Raw genomic sequence first — 10,851 nt, forward strand, 5'->3', positions numbered from 1 at the left:
GTTCCAAAACCGGTTCTTTTCGGTGAGGTTCCAGTCCCTGGTTCAAAATGAGAATTTTTAAAAATGTTAGATATTTGTTAGTTGTTGGAGAAAATATTACTATAGAAGAGGTCATGGGCAATCCCGACAGCCTGCACACAAAAAAGTAAAAAAAAATCCAAAGACCGTGACAAAAAATTTTGGATCCTCTATTGAAAATATTAGAAAACTGACAAAAGATACCAGAATACCCGGAAAAGTCTTTTTTGATGTCAATGCTACCAACTTCAAATTAAATCCTTGGACGAAGACCAAAAAACAGCTGTATATAAAATTTTTAAATGCCATACAATGAGAAAAAACTCTTCTGTAACCTCTACTTATCCTCATAATACACCAAATGATCAACCTTACTCCTCATTCTTTCCTCATCATCATCATTTCGCCCCAAATAATGATCCTCAAAGTACATCTTTTTCTTATCAAAGTCCCCCATCATACATGTCACATTTTAGTATTACTCCTCGGTATACTTTCCAAATTGTGTTTATATCTATAATACACTTTACTATAATACTTCTCCACAAAATGTAAATGATGATCCGAGCAATTTTGCACAACTACCCCTTCTTGAAATTTATTCTGCTCAAAAACAACATGAACGTAATTATTCCATAACAGAACTAGAATTTTTATCTATTGTCTTTGCTTGTGAGAAATTTCGGGTATTCATCCTCGGATATCCAGTCACTGTCCTGACTGATCATCAATCCTTAACTTTTTTTATTTCAATGTCTGCTGCAAAACGCTCGATTGACCCGGTGGACGTTACACCTTCATGAGTTCAATCTGCAAGTAAAACTCAAACTAGGATTAGATAATGTTATTGATGCTCTATCCAGAAGTCCTGCCGGACAAGAGGAGGCCGAGGAAGTTATGTCAATATTTCCATGTGTCCTAACAGTCACATCGAAAAATGCCCAAGTCAAGTGTAGTGCCAAATATCGTCTTTCAAATCAATTTGTTTGTCCCAGAGAGAGGACACTAACCTCGATAGACTTTAACAGCTGCTCATGGACCTCCATAGTCAACAGACTCCGTATCATTTAAGGAGAACACCATACCTACATCATTAACCATGATTCCCATGGGTAGTTATACAATCTTGAATACCACAGGTCAGGGTCATTCGCAATTCTTTGGGTATCAAGAACGCCTCAACGATGCTGTGTCAGAATTCTCAGGACAAACCCGCACCATCCATCCATAACACTTTATCCGCCAACTGGATGCATATTTTGAGAATGTTCCAATGTCAGTGGACCAACAATTAATTTCTGCACAACGTAGACTTAGTGGTGATGCTCAACTGTGTACGATTCACTAATCCCTTCCCCTGCAAGCTACGATAATTTCCGCATATCATTTCGTCAACAATTTTGGTCCGCTATGACTCAACTTAAGACTCGTAACGAGGTGTTTCGATTATACGAAGGTCTCGCAACACACGCCGTGCAATGGATTACCGAGGCAAAGGATCTGTCACCACCCATCGATCCAATTAACTTGGTTTCGACAATCATTCAACACTACCCAATTCCCTTTAGTATACAAGGACGTGGACTACTACGTGATACAAATTGCTGTATTGACTGAGTTTGAAGAATCTACATCGTTCTACGATTAACGTCATGATGATCACCGACCACATCACACAAATAGTCAACCAAATCCCCATAACGAATGGAAAGAACATGACAACCGACAATGTTATCGTGGAGGATACAATTGAGGGCACCAACAGAGGAATCAGCCTGCAACTCTAGCCGGGGCACCCATTCATCAATTAATTGTATCAGGAAACAAAGAAGCTCCTCGCCAGTGATTGCAGAACGTGACGAGAGCCAAGATACATATTTGTCTGCAACCAACCATCATCGTCTCACACTGATTTTCCTGAACGCACTGTGCAACGTGTCCTGAGCTTCGCGTCGACATTTTTGGAACAAGTACGCCAGCACTGTTGGACTCTGGTGCTTCCATATCCGCGGTCTCCGAACAGTTTTTCGCTACACTGAAGAGTCAAGCTTCCACCCCATCAAAATTGTCTACGCTGCCCGTAACGGGGCTAACTATTTTCACCGCCATCCAAGGTTGAAGTAAGAAGATCACCCGGCAAGCGTATGTACCACTAAATGTTTTTGCACATGAGCTCCAGGGATTTTTCTGGTTATTCCCCATCTGTTCACTGAAATGATTCTCGGCGATGACTGGCTCACTCAGTATGGTGTTGTTTTGAATTATGTAACAAACCAGGTTGAGTTCCGAAATGGAACACGGTTTCGCCATTCCGACCAGAAATCGGAGATATCAAATCTACCCAGATAATCCAGATCATCGTATATCAAGAACTAAATCGACTCATGCACACTGACATTTCTTTCGTGAAGCAAGTCTCGACACCTCCACCCGTTTCGTGACTTCCATTGAACTGTTTCAATCATACGCAACCAGTTGTCGATCCTTTTATAAAATCATGGACTGAGTGTATAGTTAATTCCCACGAAGTATCGAATAAGGAACGTTCAAAACTCATAAGTCTACTGGACCAGTATCAAAGTATTTTTGGTTTCGACCTAGGCTAAACAAATTATATAGTTGCCGTTTCGAAGTATCAGAAGATGTGCCCTTCAAGCCATATGCAGTTAGGTTAGTGCTATATACAGACTTGGGTAAAATACATATTAAAATTATTTCAAATACATATTCTGAATACTTTATGATAATAATATTCCTAAGTATTTGGAATACTTCACAATAATATAATAAAAGTGCAACAATTACATTTTCTAAATAAATATTAATTATATATGAACTGACTATATAATATAATATTACATGTATATAATACATAATATTTAGTATTACGTATATTATAATTATACATTTTATAGACAATTTTGTATTTTCGGACTTTTTGTCCGACAATCAAAAAATGAATCCGGACTTTTTGTACACGGACTTTTCGTCTGGGATTTGAGCCTAGTATATAATATAAAATAAAATAATAAATACCTATAACGAATTTTATGATTGTCATGAATGCATAACTGTCTATTTATGACGTATTTAGTATAATTAGACATTTATAAATGTTAAAAATGTTTTCGTTCAATGTCAACGTATTATTATGACATTAACGATAAACCTACCGGCCGCTACCATATTTCAATATTTACATATTAGCCATACATCGTGTACAAATAACTACAACTTGACGAATTTTAAATAACAATCATGATATTAGATATTTATTATGTAAATTGAAAATTGACATATACCTAATATACGATACATCTACACGTCTATGCACACATATATTATATATATGCATAGTTATAGTTGTACACAACTGAACAATTCATTAGTTATATATATACTTCAATACCTACTTGTATATTATATTATATTACAGCTTAGGTACAATGTACATACATAATAATATAGAAGATATTATAGTATTAAACTCGGATAGTCGGGTATGAGTTTACAGACCGTAATAATAATATTATATAGGTATAATAGGTACTGCAGCACGTATTGTCATTATTGTTTTTACTAGTGTTGAATACATTATTTAAATAACCAACATGGCAAAACAGTAGGTATAAAATATATAATAGACACTAATAATAATCTGTACTTAAAAGTTAAAAGTATTAAGTAGGTATATATTTGAACAATTAATATAGGTATAACGTTTAAATGAAGATAACTTGTTGGTACATACCTACGTCATACCATATTTTTTACGCAAACGTTCAAAGAATATATTGCCAATAGTCTCTATAGAATGGAATGTTTTACTATATTATATTATCTTCGTTAATAAATAATTATAACACGACCATAGATATAGATATACAATGATTAAAAAAATAAATTGTAACATCACGTATTAAACTATTTAAGAGCTGTTTAATAGGTATAGTAATATACTTAACAAATACGGTTTAAATCAGGGCTTCAATACATTATTGTAACGTTATAATTTATAACGCTATAACGGAAAAAAAATGAAAAAACATAAACAAAAAAATCAATAAACGAAAAACGAAAAAAATCGAATAACATTAAACATAATATATCATTAATCATAATTCATGATTAAAAATAAACAATAAACGTATTTGTAACGTAAAAAATTGCAAATAACGTTATTTGAAATAACGTTTGTGATTTTTTTTTTTACATTGAGCCCAATATAATTTTTTTTTTTAAATCTTATAGTTATGAACAATTCAAAGTTGGCTAACCTGTGTTGACAATAATTTATATTTTCCGAATTATTTTATCGCAGGTTTATTTATAAATATTGAATTCATTACTAATTTATAAGTAAAATTAATATTCAACTAATGATTATCCGATTTAATTGGTGAAAAAATGCGGGCGTGTTATTTGGAGTATAATTTGATATAATTTCAAGTTATTGCTATTGTTGTTTAGTTAGTTGTAGATTTGTCGTCAAATTGTGATTATGTTCCTTTCGTCTAATCGTCTATGGTGTATACCTACTTAATAGTTTAACTGATAATGGTTAACTGATCAGTTAGCTCGACCTCGCTAAAAACTGTAGGAAGATTGTAAATAGGTAATGTAACCTGGCCAACAAATTCTACTAATTTCATAATTCTTAAATAACAGTGTGGATAATTATGGCACAAATAAAAGTAGAATTTATTCTAAAAAAAAAAAACAATTCCTTATTTATTTTTAAATTATAACGTTTAACAAAAACGAAAAATTAAAATAACGTTAAACATTAAAATTGTATAACGTTTAAATACCCAAAAACGGAAAAACGATATTTTTTTTTAGAATTTAAGCCCTGGTTTAAATTAAAAATTTTTTTTTTAAATTTTATTAGAAATAAATCATCTATACAAGTAATGTTCAATAAGCTTAAATGTTAAGAGAATACAGGACGTGAGAAATTGAACAATAAGCCGCCCACTGGCAACACTATTAGCATGAAAAGTTTCGATTTAAATATTTATAAACATAAATTAATAATAAACCAATAAACAAAAATGATAATATAAATAAATAAGAAAACAAATGGTATGAAAATTAATACGAAACGACACATTCGTTACGTAGGTACGGATGTATAGAGGTTGACGAATGTCAATTGCGAATATTTACGCATACGTTTCGTTCGAAAAGTTTCGAGAATACGACATTTTGAAACATTACGCTAAAATAGCGGATTACGTACATTTTGCCCGTTCGTTTTCCTTTCCCTTTCGTAGTTTTCGAGAATAGACCCCCAGGAGAAGAGACTTGCGAGCCGCCCAATATATTTATAATGGAAGAGCCGAAATGAAAAAAAGGTCAAATTTATATAATATTAATAATAAATAAAATAAGATATCAAATGTAATGAAATGTATATATCGTGAAATAATATAATAATTAATAACGTACGATAATCAATAATGTCAGATTAAATTTTATCTTAATTTTGTTTTTATAAATACCATAAAAATATTATGAAATACACATGGATAATATTATGTCTTCATAGTTGTGATATTGCGCCGTCGTGAACTCGTGACTGTATCATCGTAAATCGTAATAGGTATTAATAAAATAATAATTTTATTATTATGTCTAAGAAACGCAAGTATGAAGAACATAGAGAATTCAAATTACACTGGGAAGGAGAGTTTTTTTTTTATAGAACTGTAGAATTGTAATTTAACAAATCATTATACTTTTTCATACACATAAATTTGTATTACCTATTTTTTTGTAAAAATGTTATGTGCCTTACGATAAGAACGGCTCGCGAGCCGCATAAGTCTATGACGCGAGCCGTAGTTTGGCCACCACTGATATAGTCTATACAGAATAGGAAATGTTACTATATAATATTCGTTAATAAATAATTATTATGCGACAATCATCATTCGCGCATTTATATACCTAGCCACCTAGGTATCTGATATAAAACCAACACCAGTACATCTCACTGTTATCGAACATTAATTATTTACGTTTGAATTAATAACTAGTAACTACCTAGAATATTACTATTATTTTCAGTGCCGTGCTAATTTTCATCGGTGTCACATGACAATAATATTTGGCACCCCTATAAAACATTTGCACCCTAGGGTCAGTCTTGTAAAGAATACTTTAAAAAGTATTCGAATACTATCAGAATACTTTTTTTCACAACTGGTTTTTGACAATTTTTGAATGATTGGTATTTAACATTTATTAATTAATAGTTAAACATGTAACGTAATCATAGGTTATTTATACATTTTGACCACATATGATTTGGCCGATACAACACATTGGTGTTTATAAAAATAATCATGTCATGGGCCAATATTATATTTCGTTTAAAGAATAAAATTAATGTTCATGATTTATAATATGTCTTGTCACAAATTTAAAACTATTTTTCTGGATCGGAAAAAAGTATTTGTTTAATGAATAAAAAATACAAATAAAAGTATTCAGAATACGTATTAAAAAAAGTATTAAAAAAAGCATTCAAATACAAAAAAAGTATTCAAATACATTTATTTGAATACATTTATTCGAATACTTTACAAGACTGCCTAGGGTACTTGTCCTATTTGCCTCCTCCTTGGCACAGCTCTGATTATTTTTATTAAAGAACACTGCCCTAATAATATTCTTTGAGTAAGATTTAGATTCTTAGTTGTTCTAGTCTTCAAGGTGCATCAAATATCATTGCATCAAATTATATTATTCTTGTATCTACCTGGTTTAATTGCTATCATTATATTTTATATTAGCCGACCCGTCACAGCTTCGCTCGTGATCGGTTGTTTAATTTGCCTTCGGATGATGATATGTAGAATTTTGTTTATCAAATGTTATCGTTTAATGTGATCGGCAAGTAAATATACAAAACGGTTAGGTAATGAAAACGTATTGGAATGTTACTTCATCAATTGATAACGGCTGGACCAATTTTTCAAATTTGACGGGTATTTTCAGATTTCTGTTTTTGTTTATAGATGGTTGCTATAGGGGAAATAACAACTTTACATAGATTATAATTATTATTATTATTTATATATGTTATTATGTATATTGAATATTAATCCGTTAGAGCGCACCACTTGTACCAATATTGTATCTTTATTTCCTGTGACTTTGAGTTATATTTTGCGATTCTCATATAGCTACTGACCTTCCCCTAATCCGGCTAAACATCTGTGTTGAATTTCAAGTAATTCGGACGAGTAGTTTTCAAGATATTGAGTTCGGAAAAAAGCGACATTCATTTTTATTGATATAGATAGATAGATTACATTAATTATTAGGTACATATACTTCATACTTCTGAATTAATTAATTTTCTACATATACAACAATTTATCAAATTCGTAATTTTTTCTCTAAAATGATTCATTCATTTTTGTTACACCCGCATGTGTTGTCTCCGCCTTACAAATGTACAACATAGAAAAAACTGTATTGCGTGAGACAACGCATGCGGGTGTAATAAAAATACTGGAATATTGGTAGTTCTACTATTTATACAGAGGGAGTAATAAATTGTTAGTAATAAATTGTTCCGCGCAAAACAGCTTTTGCCATGTTGTACATTTTGTAGACGGAGACAACTCATGCGGGTGTGACGTCCTCGAATAATAATTACTAATTAAAAGGACGCCGCACCCGCATGTGTTGTCTCCGTCGACATAGCAAATTTAGGTTCACTAGTTTCAATAGGGTGTGGTCAGTTCTAATATAGAGACTAGAGTGAATTTTACCTATTATCAAACTTTTAAGTAACACTATAATCTGTGTTCTCTCGTTAGTTTTTTACGATATTTTAATTTTTAAGGGCCAGTATTACCATCTCCCGTTAAATTTAACTGACTCCTAACCGGCTGAATTCGGCTAAACTATTGAAACCGGCGAACGAAAATTTGCTATGTCGTCCGTGTGTAAGACGAAGACAACACATGCGGGTGCGACGTCCTCAATATACCTACTTACGTCGTAGTGACTGTATATCTTTTTTTTTCTTGTCACATCGCTATTCGCTGCATATTATTGCTAACTATTTTGTGCATTGCTCACTATCATGCAACACATATAATGCTTAATATTTCATTATCTATATCATATTTTTTTTTTGCCTAATATAGGCCCCTTGCCGCAATATCTCTTCTTCTGGTTTCTCTATTCCTATCAAATTTAGGTCTATACGACAATCATATTATGACTATATCATATTATTGTAGAATATGTCGTGTTATACGTGTACAACAGTTGTATTTGTTCAAATGATAAATGGAACAAAATAAATAATGGCATTATTAGCTTTAACTAGAACGCATAGATAATAATATTATAATATAATATAAAGGCTCTGTAGCTTTAACCATCTTTATTCAAAATGACGTCACAGTGTCACATCCGCATGTGTTGTTTTATTACAAAACGCGTTTACGCAGTCCGAGTATAAATCACTCAATTTTGGTTCTAGAGTAAAAATACCTATTATAAAATTGAATTGTGACAATATTTCTGAAGGAGTTTATTATACCCAATATTAGTTCATTGAGTGTAATACGATTGCGCGTGCTAAATTATTTTAACTTCTAAGCAACGTTGCCAAATATACAGGTGCGAAATAAAACTAAAACGACAGAAAATGTACTTAATTTTTTAGGCACAGTTGGATCTGGGCTTTAAAATTTAACTTAAAAATATTAAATGTAATTAGTCAACTTTTTTCAATTATTTACTTTTTAATTTATTTTTCTATTCGAATATTTAACCATTTTTAATGAATAGTTTTTTTGTATAACGATAATTATTTTCTTTTAGACGTAGACTGCGTGTGAGTGTAAAGTGTTAGTTTTATTTTGTGTTATTTACGTAATTTAACGCTATTTTTTTTATAATAATAATGAGTATTTAAAAACTTCCTGAATGAATGAATTTGTATCTGTAATCAAATATAAAAATTAATTACAAAACAAGTGAAACTGTTTACAAACAATTTGGCAACGGCGCATTCGTTTTCACGCGCAATCGTACGTTTTTGAATAGTCAAAATCATGTTATTTGTTATTCCGGCACTGCGTGCAATCGTACTTCACCGAGTTTATTATATCCATGACAAAATAAAGTTATTTTGTCATGATTATATCGTTTAGATATAGCAGGGATGGGCAACTGGCGGCCCCGCGTACCTTTTTTATCTGGCCCGTGCTACATTTCCAAATTACCTTATTTTCGTGTTTTGTAGTAATCATTTTAAAAATGTCCGCTAAAAAAGCGTAAAAAATAAATGTTAGTAAATTTGAAGGACTTTTTTTTGTTTTTTGCTTTCTCCTATGCACTGCGCGGCCTGCTAGAAATTTAAATTTTTTAAAAAAATGTCATCATCTTGCCTTCCAAAATATTGTTATCTTTTAATTTTCTCATAGGTGCTTTTATTCTAACACCAAAATTGAATGAGTTCTAGGCGGAGACAAACACGGATGTGACGTACTGATGACGTCTTCTTAAAAATGAATAGGTACTTCATATAAGTGACAATTATTGAACGCATCAGTAAACAAGTCCAGATATATATCGTATTATTTTACAAAGCTAGGTACACTGACTCCGATTTTTCCGTGAACTGAAGAACATTAAAACTGAGATATACTTAAACTTATATAGAGTATATTATAATATAATATATATATATATACTATGTGGGATTTGGCACAACAAAAACTGCACACGGCGAAGCCGGGATATTCAGCTAGTCTATTTATATAGTATATAGTATAACGGTTTTGTTTTTGACATAATGTCACTTGACATGAATTATACACATCATATCATATTAATCTTTCTTCTTTTTTTTAAAATTGATTTCCTTTGCCCTTATAAGTATTATTGTTTATTCAATTTATAAAAATTAATAATTTATTGTGTCTTAATTATAAATATGTATAATTTTTAATAATTAAAATTAATACCAAAAATAAAAATGTACTTGAACAATGAACATAATTGTTTCAGCTCCAAAACAAATTTTAATACACAAAATATGTTAATGAACATGAATTTATGCTTATCACTAGCAGAAAAAAAAATTTTAAAAAATTTGAAAGAATAAGTTATGGGTCCAACTGAGTACAAATATTACTCTGCTAGTGGCGTGTGAACAAAAATTGGAACAAACATTTTAATGAAAAAATTAAACATAAAAGTAAGAGACCTGTTAAAGAAAACACTATACTCTCTAACTACCTCTATTGAAAATAATAATGAATTTGAAATTCAGTTGCAACGATTTCTTACAAATCTTGAAAACGACACTGATACCTTGTCTTTCCATGGTTGTTTTTGAACGTATTATATTGTATTAAAAAAGAAGAGTTGGAAATTCTGCTATACAATATATACTAGTGTAGCAGTAGAACATTTGCACCATTAAATAAAGCATATTTATCTAGAAGGAAAATAGTGTACATGTTTAAATCTATATCCATGTATGATGTATCCACAAGGCCAAAATTACTATGTACATTACCTAAAGCTAAGCTAAGAGACACTATAATATTATAATTTATAATAATATGATGGAATAGTTAAAATAGCAAAAAATAAACCAAGTGATAGAATTAAAATCATTAGTTAGTCATACAAAAAGTAAAGATTAAAAGATCAAGATGTTGAACAAAATAATTAGAAAAAAATAATTTAAAAAAAATAAATAACAAATATATTATTTGTATAATTGTATTTGTATACACATCTGTACTTGTCTCGTTACTGTTATATATTTTAAATTATGCAAAAATATTC

This window comes from Acyrthosiphon pisum, chromosome A3 (assembly GCF_005508785.2).
Source record: "Acyrthosiphon pisum isolate AL4f chromosome A3, pea_aphid_22Mar2018_4r6ur, whole genome shotgun sequence".
NCBI lineage: Eukaryota > Metazoa > Arthropoda > Insecta > Hemiptera > Aphididae > Acyrthosiphon > Acyrthosiphon pisum.